This window comes from Podarcis pityusensis, assembly GCF_964106645.2.
Source record: "Podarcis pityusensis genome assembly, chromosome: 8".
Lineage (NCBI taxonomy): Eukaryota > Metazoa > Chordata > Lepidosauria > Squamata > Lacertidae > Podarcis > Podarcis pityusensis.
The window spans coordinates 71296967-71313055 of record NC_138033.1 but is presented as its reverse complement, the minus strand read 5'-3'; the positions used below and the strand labels follow the sequence as shown (position 1 = coordinate 71313055).

Genomic DNA, 16089 nt, shown 5'->3' with positions numbered 1-16089 from the left:
AGGCATGCTCAGAATTTAAGGGTGTGTTTCAACCAGGCAAAAAATACTATCATAGTAGAAAGTACAGTGGTACCTCGGGTTAAGAACTTCATTCGTTCTGGAGGTCTGTTCTTAACCTGAAACTGTTCTTAACCTGAAGCATCACTTTAGCTAATGGGGCCTCCCACTGCAGCGCGATTTCTGTTCTCATACTGAAGCAAAGTTCTTAACCCGAGGTACTATTTCTGGGTTAGCGGAGTCTGTAACCTGAAGCGTCTGTAACCTGAGGTACCACTGTAAGGCCAGTGAAGGGTCTGTCCTGGATAATGTTCTGAGAGGCTGGGAGGATTTTGGCCACTGGCCTGGGGCTCCCTACTCCTGACCTAAGTTGACTGGCCACACTCTTTCCCATCGTTCCCAGTTCTGTCTATAGATGCCAGGAATAATCTGGGGTTTTCTGGGCACAAAGCATGTGCTCTTCCGCCGAGCTTAGAGCCCCCTCCTTACAAATGGAGCAGCGCTCATTCTCTTTCGCCGCTTCATAATCCTTTCGCTTCTCTTTAGCAACAGGCTGAGGAGGTAAAAATGAAAGCGAGGAAACGACAGAGCGATGTAAGAAGAACCCCGCTGGATCAGAACAAAGGCCCATCTAAGTCCAGCATCCTGTTCTCACAGCAGCTACTCGGATGCCCACAATGGGAAGCCTGTGAGCATCAATGGGCAAAGAGATCACATCCAGTTTGCCTCGCCTGTTTTCTCTAAATGTCCTTCAGATTTACAGACTCACAGAAGTCTCTGACTTCAGTAAAACTGACTGATTCACTGAGCAAGGCAGGAGAAAAGAAGCAAAGGGGAGGATAATTATATATAGGGCCAGTGCTTTTTCTTAAAAAAATATATTTAGGGGTACTCTCATTTTGACTCAAGGAAATCACCATTTTATAGTTCAAATCAGGGAAAATAAATACAATAAATGGACAAAAATACAAAGATTCACAAAATGTTTAGGGGTATGTGTACCCCTGCGTCCCCCCAGAAAAAAGCTCTGTGCAGTAGTACCTCGGGTTAAGAACTTAATTTGTTCTGGAGGTCGGTTCTTAACCTGTAACTGTTCTTAACCTGAGGTACCACTTTAGCTAATGGGGGCCTCCCACTGCTACCCGCACGATTTCTGTTCTCATCCTGAAGCAAAGTTCTTAACCCGAGGTACTATTTCTGGGTTAGCGGAGTCTGTAACCTGAAGCGTCTGTAACCTGAAGCGTCTGTAACCTGAAGCATCTGTAACCCAAGGTACCACTGTATAGGACCATCACAGTATCTCACCCAGTCACAATCCATACTACCTGAGGATGTTGCTCTGTCAAAAGGCTCTGAAGACTCTGCCCCAAACTTTCAGAAGAGGTGTGGTCTTCCCCACTTCATTGGAACTGAATGTGTCAATTTAGGTTTCGCTCAGTTTTCCAGTTTTCCATTCTGAAGTTGCTCTCTCGAGACCTCTACAACAGTTTGCAAAAATTATTATTTTTGAAGTCCCCATGAAAACTCACCAGCACTTTTAAGATAGATTTCCCCCATAATATAAACATTTTGGGATGCAATTTTGCCTAAGTGCACATTTTTGCAAAGTGATTTCCAATGAGCAGTGCCCACTCAATTGCTTTGATTGGCAGAACTGGCGCTCCTGCAGCTGCCACATAATACCCGTTCCACATCTGTAAGAACTCAATCATTTAGTGTGGCAGCATCTACTCTTTGGAACTCCCTGCCCATTGAGATCAAGCAGGAGCCTTCTCTGTACTCTTTTCAGAGCCTGCTAAAATCATTCCTGCTTAGAAAATCCTACCCAGATGCTTTGAAAGTTGAGGCAATTTTAACCTGCTTTAGTATTTTAATTTCTCTATGTTTTAAAATGTACTTGATTTTACTGTCTTATCTTTTGCAAACCACTTTAAGGTTGTTGTTGTTTACAATAAAGTGATGTATGAATTTTTATGAAAAATTAAATATAATATAATGCACTTTTGTAGGTTGTTTTCAGCAACATATGCATTTGTATGCACACATTAACCTAGAATTGTTTTTATATTCCTCACTGGGCTGTAGAACTACATTGAAAATTCAGAGAAGTGTGAATTTTAAAAGATGGCTGAGTTCAGTTCGCAAACTGAAGACCGCAAGTCTGGTAGGTTTGCCTTTAATACGTAGGTTTGCCTTTAATACGTAGGTTTGCCTTTAAATCAAATTTCTCCCCCACCTCTCACTGGAGCCAAGGCCTCCAGAACTGAGTAGGGCACATTTAAGAACCAATAGCCTTTCGGGTGGTGCTGTGGTCTAAACCATTGAGCCTCTTGGGCTTGCCGATCAGAAAGTAGGCGGTTTGAATTCCCATGACGGAGTGAGCTCCCATTGCTCTGTCCCAGCTCCTGCCAACCTAGCAGTTTTGAAAGCACACCCCAAAGTGCAAGTAGGTAAATAGGTACCGTTCCGGTGGGAAGGTAAATGGCGTTTCCATGCGCTGCTCTGGTTTCAGTATTCCATTGCACCAGAAGCGGCTTAGTCATGTTGGCCACATGACCCAGAAAAACTGTCTGTGGACAAACGCCGGCTCCCTTGGCCTGTAAAGTGAGATGAGTGCTGCAACCCCAGAGTCGACTGTGACTAGACTTAACTGTCAGGGGTCCTTTACATTTTACCTTTTTTAGCCTCAGCACTGGAGGTGGAGCTAGAAACCCTGACCTCCCTGCAGCCTGTTTACTGTCTCAGTCGGCTTCGAACCTTTGCTGAAGCAACATCTTAAGTCTGCTGCTCTTGGCTGCCTCCCTCCAGCCCAACTCCTGCACTGCTTTGCATGGAGCTGTCCATGGTCCTAAGTGGCCTCCAGAACTTTGCTGAAGCAACATATTCTACCTGCTGCTCTCGGATGCCTCCCTCCAGCATGATTCCTGCATATGGAGCTGTCTGTGGTCCTGTCCCCTCGCCTGAACTCTTTCTTCACCTTCCTAGTCTTCCCTGAGCACTCTGCCAAGAACAGGATAACAACACAGGATGTTCACATGAATGCTCTAATGCGTTGAATGAATTTGTGAGGGGGTTATGGGGCTGAACTACGTAACTGCCCTCGCCCAGTAAAGAAAAAGGGAACCAAAATGACCAGGGAGCAACTCCCCTAGGAGGAAAAGCTTCAGTTGGTTTTTGTTGTTGTTGTTCGTTTAGTTTAGAATGGGGTGCCCTACAGATATTGTTAGATTACAGCTCCCGTCCTCCCTGACCATTGGCTATGCTGGCTGGGGCTGATAGGAGTTGGAGGTCAACAAAGACTGGGGAGCACCACGTTGGCTATCCTTAATTTAGATCACAGAGTGTTCCAATGAAAGCATTTGGTAGAAGATTCGGGGCAGAAAAGGGAAATGACTTGTTCATACAGCACGGAGTTAAACTCTGGGATTCGCTACCATGAGACGGGTTTCATACACACAGGGGAACTTGCTTTTTACAGTGTATGTGGTTTCCTCTTTCTCCTCACAACAACCCTAAAAGGTAGGCTAGGCTCTGAGAGAGAGAGAGACTGGCCTCAGATTACCCAGTAAGGGATAGGGCCAAATGCAACCAAGAGGATTCAATTGTCTCCCTCACCCCATTATTTTATGTGTTTAATTAGGGTTTAAAATCCAGGGCTAGATCTGGGAGAGTCATCTTCCTAGCAGGAGCTGGCTGCAAACACCTCCTCCTCTCCCAATTAACCTCCATCTCCAGGGCCTGCCTCCATGACATCACCAGGGGCCACCCCCTAGGTTTCAGGTTGAGCTCTGAAACTTCAAGGCCCGAGATGCTCCTCACCTCACAAGCCTAGCTGCACATTCCAAGACAGTGTAATCCTCACACTGGTTTAATGGCAAACCAGTGATGTGGGAGAACTTCCTCCAGTGTTCACCCATCCAATAAGTAGCCAGATCAAGTGTGACAACCCCAGCTGCCATCCACAAATCCAAGGCCTCATTTGTTCCGAACAATTTGCAAAAACCCTGGATCTTCTTCCAGGTTCTGCTCAATAAAGCAAAAAACAAAACAAAACCTTATTCCAGCATGTTCAAATTCCAAATCATATAGACTCTTTGGAAGTTCTGGAAGCTGTTTTGCTTTGAAGACGCAGCATAAACTTGGCACAGAGAGGCCTCCTCTGATTTGGGGGTTTGTTTTCTTCATAGGTCTGTTCCCCCCTCCCTCTTCCTCCTCCTTTGTACAAAAAGCCCATGGTGTCCTTTCCAGCTCGGAATGAAATCATGTGTCGCTCATTCGCCTGCCTTCAAGACAAGCCAAGAAAGCATCTGTGTCTGGAGGGGATCGTAAATATCGCTGGGCACGTCCCTCCCTGCTTTTGCCAAGCTCCTCTTTCTCTCAAAAGGACACAGATGCCATCCATAAATGCACATAAATTGCTACTGGTGGCGGCCGGCCAACCTTGCTGCTGGAAAGAGACAATGGGGATGTTCTGGCATAAAAGGAACAATCTACACGCACAGGCCCCCAACAGCGGCAGACACTCTCCAAGTGCTGCAGTGGCGGGGGCTTCAGCAGAGATGAAATACTCCACAGTACTCCATTGTGAACCAAGCAGGGACAGAGGGGGAAAAACCAGTTTAGTTCACATTTAAGGGTGCACCAAACCTAATTTGCCGAACCTCCAATTGTCCCCATTTTCCATGTGCAGTTCCGGATTTACAGAAGCCATCCTGGTTTCTGATTTGGTCCTGGAATGTCCCACTTTTCCTTAGGACGTCCCTATTTTCATCGGAGAAATGTTGGTGGGTATGGAGTTATGTGACCCCCTGAGCCAAGGAGATAAGTACAGTGGTACCTCTGGCTGCAAATGGGATCCATTCCGGAGCCCCGTTCACATCCTGAAGCAAACACAACCCGCGGCTGTACGTCTGTGCGTGCGCGGGTTGCTTTTCACCGCTTCTGCGCATGCGCGTGACATCATTTTGAGCGTCTGCGCATGTGCTAGTGGTGAAACCTGGAAGTAACGCATTCTGTTACTTCCGGGTCGCTGCGGAGCGCAACCCGAAAACACTCAACCCGAAACTACTTCAACCCTAGGTATGACTGTAACTATACAACCTATAGATGACATCTGGAGGCAGCCATGTATAGGGAAGTTTTTAATGTTTTACAGTGGTACCTTGGTTTAATAACAGCTTAGTTTATGAACAACTTGGATGAAGAACGCTGCCAACCCAGAAGTAGGCGTTTTGGTTTGTGAACTTTGCCTTGGAAGCAGAACATGTTTGGCTTCCTGTTGAGTGTGTTCCATTTGTAAATTGAGTCCCCTGCTGCTGTGGGAAAGCACACCTTGGTTTAAGGTCGCTTTGGTTTAAGAACGGACTTCTGAAACTGATTAAGTTCATAAACTAAGGTACCACTGTATTATGTTTTTATATATGTTGGGTGCCACTCAGAGTGGCTGGGGCAACCCTGTCAGATGGGCAGGGTAGAAATAATAAAATCATTATCATGGAATAGGACATCCCTATTTTCACTGGAGTAATGTTGGAGGGTATGAATTTGCAGCTCCAGAAACAAAGGCAGGTCCTGTGGAAATAAAATAAAAAACCAACCATGCACAGATTCACCTTAGCTCTTTACTCAGGTACCTGAGAGAGTGGTCTCCAACCCCATGGGAGTCACGGAGTCCTCAGCACGTGTAAAATGCAAGGAAGATTTTGTAGATTGTTTGACACGTGAGGTTTGACTTTTGCTTCCCCAAATTGTGCTGGAAAAGCACAAAGCAAGTTTCAACTCGCTTTCAACCTTTCCTTTAAAAATCTGTCTGTTCTGCATAGCAATCGCCTTCCTGTTCCAGGCCGTTTGCGGTTACACGTGTAAGAACATTCTCTGCGATATTTGTTCCTTTCACAGCTAAGTGGTCAACTTCACCTTTTGTACCAGATCACGCTGCTTCACATTTTAACTCCCTGTTTTAACTGGTTCAGTATCTTGAAATCCTCAATCCTAAACCAAATTGATTGATTTCCCTGACATAAGTTTTCAGTGTTCCACCTCCAGTCAGGAAGCTCTTTGTTCTTAAATGGTTCCTGCTCAGTTCTGGAGACCTTGGCTTCAGTCAGGGCTGGGGGAGAAGTTTGATTCCATTTGCATTTTCAGGCAAACCTACCTAAATCACACTCTCTGAAATAATACATGAACAAAATGGAATATACTCAAGAGTGGATTTCATGCTCTTTATTCAGCTCATAGTGGTGAGGAGGAATGGAAGTTCCCCCAGAATGTCTGCTTTATATACATTATTTACACAATGGGCCCCACGTGATTGGCTAATTCCAGGATTCACCTGTAGGCCAATCAGGTTGCGGATTCACTTCCACCTGGAGCTGGATTGGGTGGCTCCTGTGGACCAATCAGACTGCTGCATTCTGAATCCTATTGTTCTAGGACCAATCAGACTGCTGCCTTTTGGATCCTATTCAACTCAGTACATAACACGAAACACAGCCATTCTTTGAAATCTATATTTCTCCAAATTTTGCAGTGCAGTTCTGCAGCCATGTGATGTGTGCAAAATTGCATATACTGGGGTAAAGAATGCTTGAAAATACATCGGTCAGTGAAAATAATGTACAAAAATGCAATATGCTGTGGGAAATGGCTTTGCAAAAAAAATGTGTATCTGTTACGGTGATGGCATAAGAAAGAAACATGTATGTTGGCAGTAAAACACTGGTGAATTTTCATGAGGACTTTAAAAAAAAAGTCACGAAACTGATGTGAAAAAGTGGAAAATTGAACTTAAGGTTGGAAATGTGAGAAAGTGAGAGAAAGTGAAATTGGCAGATTCACCTGTGCCCAAAACTAACCTTACCAATGGATCTTTGGGCTGATGGATGTATAGTAAATAGATATAATCTCTAGTCTTTTCTTCTCTTGAATCAGACCAATAGCATTCCTGCTACTTTCTATAATCTATCTATCATCTATCTATCTATCTATCTATCTATCTATCTATCTATCCATCTAATGCCAGCCAATTAAATAATGATAGGCTGTTTGTTCATCCGACATTCAAATTAAATGCATTTGCATATAGTCAAAGCATCAGTGTGGCTGCTCTTTTTGAAATCTGGAAGGGCCTGTGCAATCAGATGGAGGCTGTTTTGCCTAACACACCACTGGAAGGTCTGCCTGATCCAAAACTCTCCCCCGAGGGATCGCTGCAGAATTGTTTCTTTGCCAGCTGTAAACATCTGTCTTAAATCTTGCACAGAGGGCAGCTGTGGAGGTCAGTCACAGCTAAACACTAAAACCCTTTGGACTTGTCAATATTGTGTCTTTTAAAGTGTTGGAGGATTAAGCTTCTCTCAGTAAGTGATTATTTTCCCTTGGCATTTTTTTTGGCTAAGATCACAGGCCGCTGTGCTGGGATGGGGGAGAGCTTGTGGCCTTGCAGATGTGGTTGGACCACAACTCCCGTTGTCCCTGAGCGTTGGCCATGCTGGCAATGGGCTGATGAGAGCTGGGGTCCAATCACATCTGCAAAGCCACAGGTCCCCCATGCCAGGGATTATCAAATATCAGAATGTAAGAAGATTGATTCTGGACCAGAGCAGAGACCTGCCTAGTCAAGCACCCTGCTCCTCAGCCTTCATCATGTAAAGCCAGAACTGACATAAATATGCAATATTTATCATGGAAAACGAGCAAGGTCCCAACTAAAGAAGAATGGCAACTTAAGCTGATGGAATACGCGCAGCTCGCGGACTTAACATACAGAATAAGAGAACAAGAAGAACATAACGTTTAGAGAAGATTGGAAAACGTTTATTGAATATAAGGGGGGAAATTGTGTGCACTTGAAAATGTTGGCAGCATTAAGATGAATTCAGCAGTGTAAATAACTTTTGCTGGATGTAATAATGAAATACTGAAGGGTTCAGTTTATGTAAAATATGCAGGGATTTATGATATGCAAAATGAACTGTGGAAAGAGAAGAAGGCAAGTCATTGATATTTTAAGGATGTTTAAATGAGTATTCTAAATTGTAAAAGAGAAAATATAATAAAAATTATATAAATGAAATAAATAAATATCCAGTATTTCTCTGCTTCTCTGGTCAACAAAGCAGGATTGTCCGCTGCTATGTTTTCAGGACCAGATTCAGCCTCCAGCAGCTACAAAGGAATCCTGCAGTGGTGTGTAGTGAAATTTTTTGTAGGGGAACAGTTAGGGTCAGAGGCACCAGCTTCTGAGGGCAATGGGGGGTGATGTTGTGGTGTCCTGACGTTGCATGTGTGAGCATCGTACCTTCCTCCCTAAGCCAGGCAGAAGCTTCCCAGGCTTTGGGAAGGAGGCTCCAGGGGAACATTAAGGGATTAGCCTAGTCCCCCTAGTCCACTGACCACCCGCCGCTGGAACCCTGGATTGTTGATAACACATGATTTGGGTTTGGATCTAGGTAGGTTCACATCCCTGGCTCCATCCTGACCCTAACAGAGTGAAATCTAGACCAGGCTTCCTCAAACTCAGCCCTCCAGATGTTTTTGAGACTACAATTCCCATCATCCCTGACCACTGGTCCTGCTAGCTAAGGATCATGGGAGTTGTAGGCCAAAAACATCTGGAGGGCCGAGTTTGAGGAAGCCTGATCTAGACAAAGCAGGACCGCAGTTACTTAGGGAAAAGGCTGTAGCTCACCTGCCCTGCATGCAGAAGGTCCCAGATCAAATCCCTGGGTTCTCCAGGTAGGGCAGAGTTGGAGACAGGAATACTTCTTAATACCCTTTGATGGTATTGCCACAGGAGGGGGAGAGTGCTCTTGTGCTTGAATCCTGCCTACAGGTTTCTCATGGGCATCTGGTTGGCCACTGACAGAACAGGATGCTGAACTAGATGGGCCATTGGCCTGATCCAGCAGGCTCTCCTTTTGGCTGGGGATACCCTCTGGGTACAAACAGCTTCTCCCTGTCAGTGTAGACAGTAGTGAACAAGATGGACCAATGGCTTGACTCAGTACAAGGCAGCATCCTATTGTGATGGCCTGGGAATCCGATTCAGAGGCTGAACCTGAGGAATCCCAGCCTGCACAGGAGTCCCTGCCTCCAGGGCCGGCTGAGCTGGGGCAGGGGCTTGAATCTGAAGGGCCCTCACCTGTGCCGGATCCTCAGGAGCAGACATCAGCTGAATCCGCTCTGGCTCCGGAGGTGATTGAGGACCCATTGCCTGCAGGTGCTCCTCTCCCAGCCCGGTCAGGGGAAGGTGAGGCTGCCTCTGGGTCCAGTAACCCTCCAGCCTCTCCAGAGCTGCAGAGGCTCAGGGCAGAGAGGCAGAGGGAACTAAGTTCTCACAGGAGCAGTGCTCGCCTTAAGGCCAGGAGAGGCGAGTCACCTGTGGGCCGGGGCTGTCCTATGCCTCAGATGAGATAAAAGCCAGTCCCAAGTTGCGGAAGCAACATCGTTGGTAACCTGTCCCTGCCAGACCCTGTCCTGCTCTTCCAGAGTTCCTGACCATGCCCGGCTCCTTGCCTTGGACCCCGCTTTGCCCTTGACGGACAGCTTCCATAGCCTCGACCTAGGACCGGACTCAGACCACGCCGCACGGTAACCCCGCCCCCCCTGGGACCAGCACACCCATGCTCCTATGTCTTAAGGGACAGGCTGTCACTCAGTGGTAGAGCCTCTGTTTTCCATGCAGAAAGCCCCAAGTTCAATCGCCAGATATGGCCAGAATTGCTCCCTTCTTGAACCCCTGGGTGCCATGATGCAAAATTCTGCTGAAAGTAGTGAATTCTCTGCTCACAAGGTGGTGCACATTCCATCAATGGTGTCACTGAAATAATCTCTGAATTTTTTTTACACATCACTTGGGAAGATAGGCAAACTAATGCCAGTGTACTGGAAGAAGCAAAGATCACCAGCGTCAAAGCAATGGTTCTTTAACATCAACTTCGTTGGACTGGACATGTTGTTCGGATGCCTGATTTGTTGTTGTTGTTTAGTCGTTTAGTCGTGCCCGACTCTTCGTGACCCCATGGACCAGAGCACACCAGGCCCTCCTGTCTTCCACTGCCTCCCGCAGTTTGGTCAAACTCATGCTGGGAGCTTCGGGAACACTGTCCAACCATCTCATCCTCTGTCTTCCCCTTCTCCTTGTGCCCTCAATCTTTCCCAACATCAGGGTATTTTCCAGGGAGTCTTCTCAAAGCAACTACTCTATTCCGAACTTAAAAATGGAAAGTGTAACGCTGGTGCTCAACAAAAGAGGTTTTAAAAAACTCTCTCATGCCAATCTAAAAAAAATGTAGTATAAACACCGATAACTGGGAAACACTGGCCTGCGAGCGATCCAGTTGGAGAACAGCCTTTTCCAAAGGTGTCATGGGCTTTGACGACGCTCGAACTCAGGATGAAAAGGAGAAACATGCTAAGAGGAAGGCACACTTGGCAAAACCTCACCTTGATCAACTCCCGCCTGGAAGGAAACCTATGTCCCCACTGTGGAAGGATGTGTGGATCCAGAACTGATCTCCACAGTCACTTACAGACTCACTGTTAAAACCGTGTTTATTGAAGACAATCTTACTTGGCTATGAGGGATTGCCAAAGAAAAAGAAGCACATCTTGCGGAATGTGTGTTTGAGTGCAAAACTGCCCACATTTCCAAGAACGTAGCCATTGCCTTCTTCCTTAGGTTTGGAGAGAACCACCTGACACTTATTTCACCCTGCTTCTTCTCATTATCGGTCTCCTAATCTGTTCCAGCTGGTGGAGGAGGGGGGGGACAGAGAAAAATCAGGCTGTCAACACACTACTCTTTCCTGGCCTCCTCACAAGCTTCTGTCTTGGGTTGTAAATATCCCCATCTATTTTGAAATGGAAATAAAAAGCCTTTGCATTATTAATTCCCCCCCCCAAAAAAAATGGTGCGAAGGGGAAGAATGCACTCCTCACAACCTTCCATTCCGTAAACGAAACATCACAACTCAAATCAATGTATATATTTTTCCGTTGCTGGGCCCCGGAGGGGCTTGCGGAAAAATGTGATCATTCTATATAGGCTGTGTGACTGCGCAAGACTCTCTCAGCAGGCTGCAAGGAAGAGAAGTTTGGGTGGAACTTCGAGATTTTCTCTCCATAGGCAACAAAATAAACCTTAGGTCACTTCCTAGCCTCAGGAAAACAGACAATTTACTTGGCTGTCACACCTTGGGAAGCCGACCTGAAATGTGGAGTCGATTTGGAAGCAAGTAAAAACGAATCAAGGTGGAATGGAACAATAAACACGGATCTCACCATTCAAAGCTTTCTGCAGCCAATATTTCTTTCCCCCCTGCGCTGAGATGTAAGAACTTGAGAGCAAAAGTCCACCTACCTCAGAGCTGAGAACTGCATGCTCGACTACAGTTAGGAAGGGGGAGACAGATTCGATTCAGCTTCCATTTAAAGGCAAACCCAAGTAATTCACACTTTCTGAAAGCCTCTCCTCCTTCCGGAGGGGAGGGATTGTGAGCGGGAGACGATTCCCGTGTCATGCAGGGGGCATTCTGCCCCCTGCCCTCTCATCATTGCTGGCGCGCCACGCCTCCCAGTTGGGCACCCAACCGGGTGCCGCCACGGGGGTGTGGTTTAGCCGCTCAAATGCGGCTGCGCCAGCTCTCCCCGCCATTGCGCTTCAGATTTTCCACGAGTCGTTTCCCTCTACCCATGGTTGGTCGCCCTGGTTGCCCAGGGGGCCTGGTAGGAGTTTTTTCCAATTGGCAAATTGGCACCTGCCTTTTGGTGGCTTTTTTTTTCCCCCTACCTCGTAGCAATTGTCACAACTTTCTTTGTATTTGGCAGTTAGGCATTGGAATGTGTTGTTGGTGTATGGAAGGGCAAGGTGTGGCCATCGCCTACCCCTTCATTTATGGGTATTCCGTTAAAGGAATCCGGCGGTCATGGATCCTGTCCGATGCCCTGTGTGGTGGGGGGCCATGGCATGACCCTCGGTGACATCAGGGGAGTGCTTATAGTTGTATTTGCATCTACAGGCTCCCCCTACTGGTGGTTAACCCCTCATCAGACTCACCCCTCTCCGAGTGGGTGGAGTCAAATTTGCTGTGGTCCAATGCCTAAGCCAATACCTTCTCGCATGCTGTAATCAATAAAGTTGTGGCCTTTCTTGCCCATTAACCTAATATACTGTGTCCACGTGTTTTCATTCCCCAAGTGGGGATCGGGTCCTCAAATCACAAACAATATGCAAGCGGAAATGCACATTGCAAGAGGCCTGACCTACAGGGCCTTTCGGTCCCTTCCAACCCTACATTTCTATGAGACGCAGCTATCCTTTGAAATTCACGCTTCTTCGAATTTTGCAGCGCAGTTCACCCGCCAAACAAATGGATACAAAAATATACCAGGGTAAAATGTGCATATAAATTCATCCATTGGTGAAAATAACATGCAAACATCCATTGTGTTAGGGGACGTTGCTTTGCAAAAAAAAGTGTGCATTGGGGGGAAATGCATACAAAAATTTGTTGCTGTTGGTGGTGGTGGTGCTAGGGTGGGTGAAAATTCAGAAGAAAAGCAAATTACAGCCATGGGAAAAGGGTGGGTCCTGAAAACACCTCTCAGGTGTCAAAGACCAGGTTAAAGAGGTGCATCTTTTAAATGAGGACTTCTTGTTGTTCCTTTGTCTTAAGGGAAGGGCTGCATGCAGAAAGTCCCTGCTTCAGTCTCCGACATCTCCAGGTAGGGCTAGGAGTGAGTCCCTGTCTGATACCCTAGAGAGCTGCTGCCAATCAATGTAGACCAGGGTTTCCCCAACTTGGGTCCCCAGCTGTTTTTGGGGTGTGTTTTTTTAAAAAAAATTATTCATTTTATAACACAAATAAAGAACACAAACAGAAAAACAAACAATACAAACAAATTCTTGTCATATCCTAATTTTCCTAAACATTGTTAAGTGGGCTTCCCCAAGTCCCACCTATCTGATTTTCATTTTACTTCACCTTTAGCAGTTTACAGTGGTACCTCAGGTTACATACGCTTCAGGTTACATACAATTCAGGTTACAGACTCCGCTAACCCAGAAATAGTGCTTCAGGTTAAGAACTTTGCTTCAGGATGAGAACAGAAATTGTGCTCTGGCGGCGTGGCAGCAGCGGGAGGCCCCATTAGCTAAAGTGGTGCTTCAGGTTAAGAACAGACCTCCGGAACGAATTAAGTACTTAACCCGAGGTACATATATCATAGTTTCTAACCATCTTTTTTAATTATACTTAAATTAACTTCACATTTTATCACTTACAAATAATATCATTTTAAAATACACTATCTTCTGCTTCTAACCCTCCAGCCTATATCCACTTCCAAAGCTATTCTAAGATTTAAATATTAACATATTTTTTCAAATATTCCTTAAACTTCTTCCAGTCTTCTTCCACCGTCTCTTCTCTCTAGTCTGGGAGTCTCCCGGTCAGTTCAGCAAGTTCATATAGTCCATCATCTTCACCTGCCATTCTTCGATAGTTGGTAAATCTTGTTTCTTCCAATTCTTTGCTAGCAATATTCTTACAGCTGTTGCGGCATACAGAAAAAAAGTAACATCCTTTTTGGGGATTTCACCCCCCCCCACTATACCAAGCAAAAAGGCTACCGGTTTTTTAATAAATATATTTTTCAACACTTTTTCCAGTTCATTATAAATCCTTTCCCAGAAGTCTTTTTACCTTGGGGCACGTTCACCACATTCCAGCTGTTTTTTGGACTACAACTCCCATCATCCCTAGCTAGAAGGGATGATGGGAATCGTAGTCCAAAAAACAGCTGGAGACCCAAGTTGGGGAAACCCTGGTGTAGACAACACTGAGCTAGATGAACCAACTGTCTAACTCGGAATAAGGCTGCTTCCAATGTTCCTAGGGAAAGACTCTTCCTTATACAGTGGTACCTGGGGTTACAGACGCTTCAGGTTACAGACGCTTCAGGTTACAGACGCTTCAGGTTACAGACTCCACTAACCCAGACATAGTACCTCAGGTTAAGAACTTTGCTTCAGGATGAGAATAGAAATCGCGTGGCGGCAGCGGGAGGCCCCATTAGCTAAAGTGGTACCTCAGGTTAAGAACACTTTCAGGTTAAGAATGGACCTCCAGAACGAATTAAGTTTTTAACCTGAGGTACCACTGTACCTGTCGATTCCTTATCTCTCTGTGCTTATCCCACCTCCATCCCAGTGGCTCTGGCGTTCCTTTGCGACTCAAAAGTGGAACGTGATTTCTCTCTCTCTCTCTCTCTCCGCTTCCCCATTCTTCCTACCCCAGCTCCCTCGGAATGCCACGTCACTTTGGGTTTTGCCACTCGCCCTGAGTGGTTGGCATGGTGTGACAAGCTGGCTGCCCTCGGGCGTCCTCAAGTGGCTGGCACTCTGATCCAAAGCGATTTTGCGGACCCGCCACCCGGTGCCAAAGGCAAACGGGAGACAGGAGTGTGCAGGCCTCTGTTCACTTTTCTTTGCTAGGGAGTCACTCAAGGGGAAGCAGAACTGTAGAAGTGTCCACCTAAAATAACCCCCTTTCAAAAACTATGCATCTTATTACTGCTTCCTTTACGAGGAACCAAAACCCAGGTGGGCTTTCTTAGCAATTTTACAATACAGTGGTACCTCAGGTTACATATGCTTCAGGTTACATACGCTTCAGGTTACACACTCCGCTAACCCAGAAATAGTGCTTCAGGTTAAGAACTTTGCTTCAGAATGAGAACAGAAATTGTGCTCCGGTGGCGCAGCAGCAGCAGAAGGCCCCATTAGCTAAAGTGGTAGCTCAGGTTAAGAACAGTTTCAGGTTAAGTATGGACCTCCGGAACAAATTAAGTACTTAACCTGAGGTACCACTGTACTTATTAGCTCCTACCCTGCACCATTTAGGTCACGGAGTGGGTTGTAACTAAAGACAGGGGAATATGTCAATTTCAGCTTTTCATTTTTCCACTCTTAAGATCATAATTTTGATTTTTTTTAAAAAGGTTCAGGAAGTCTTATGAACGTAGAAAGTTGTCTTCTGCTGAGTCAGACCTTTGGACTATATACCTCAGTATTGTCTACACCAAGGCCTCATTTGTGACTAGACATTTAATGCAGTATCTTCTTCTTCTTTCTTCTTTGGCGATCACTCATAGCTGAGTAAGATTGTCTTCCATAAACACGGTTTTAAAAGCGAGTCTGCGATTCTCCAGTGTTTGGACTTCACCCCAAGAAGCGCACTCCATTGTCTTTCGATAGAAACAGGTGCCAACAATACCTCTTTAAACAGTCATGGCTTCCCCCCAGAGGATCATGGGAGCTGTCCTTTGTTAAGGGTGCTGAGGGTTGTTTGAGGACCTCCATTCCTCTTCCAAAAGTTGTGTACACACTATACATTTAAAGCAAATTCTTTCCCTCGGTGAATTATGGCCACTGTAGTTTGGTTAAGTTGTTAGCAATTGTAACTCTGTGAGGGGTAAACTACAGCGCCCAGAATTCTCTGAGGGAAAGAATGTGCTTTAAAGGTAGAGTGCATAGAATTTTCAATGTGGTTTAATGATCAACCCCTCTTCCAAGGGAACTCCAGGAATTTTGGCTCCCTGAGAGTGAACAGGTAGCCTTCTAACAATTCTCAACACTCTTAACACACTACACTTCCCAAGATCCTTTGGGGGAAGCCATGACTATTTAAAGTGGCATGATACTGCATTAAATACATAGTGCAGATGGGACCTACGCAAACCCTCCAACTGTCCCTATTTTCCAGAGACAGACCCAGATTTGCAGAAGCCATCCATCCCAATTTCTGATTTGATCCTGGAATGTCCTGCTTTTCCTTAGGATGTCCCTACTATACAACCTAGGGACGCGGGTGGTGCTGTGGGTTAAACCACAGAGCCTAGGACTTGCCAATCAGAAGGTTGGTGGTTCGAATCCCCATGACGGGGTGAGCTCCCGTTGCTCGTTCCCTGCTCCTGCCAACCTAGCAGTTCAAAAGCACGTCAAAGTGCAAGTAGATAAATAGGTACCACTCTGGCGGGAAGGTAAACGGCGTTTCCGTGCGCTGCTCTGGTTCGCCAGAAGCGGCTTAG

The 16089-nt window shown here is 46.0% G+C and overlaps 1 protein-coding gene and 1 long non-coding RNA gene across 2 annotated transcripts in view; one reads left to right on the top strand and one right to left on the bottom strand.

Annotated features, from left to right (window-relative positions):
* Positions 1 to 836, top strand: part of LOC308482841 — a 71923-nt gene extending 71087 nt beyond the window's left edge. Inside the window, exon 3 of the long non-coding RNA XR_013989450.1 lies at positions 550 to 836. This is a non-coding gene — a long non-coding RNA (uncharacterized lncRNA). The remainder of the gene's footprint in view (positions 1 to 549) is intronic.
* FNDC10 (fibronectin type III domain containing 10) overlaps positions 1 to 16089 on the bottom strand; it is a 367304-nt gene that overhangs the window by 120406 nt on the left and 230809 nt on the right. The gene's annotated exons all lie outside the window — the stretch shown is intronic.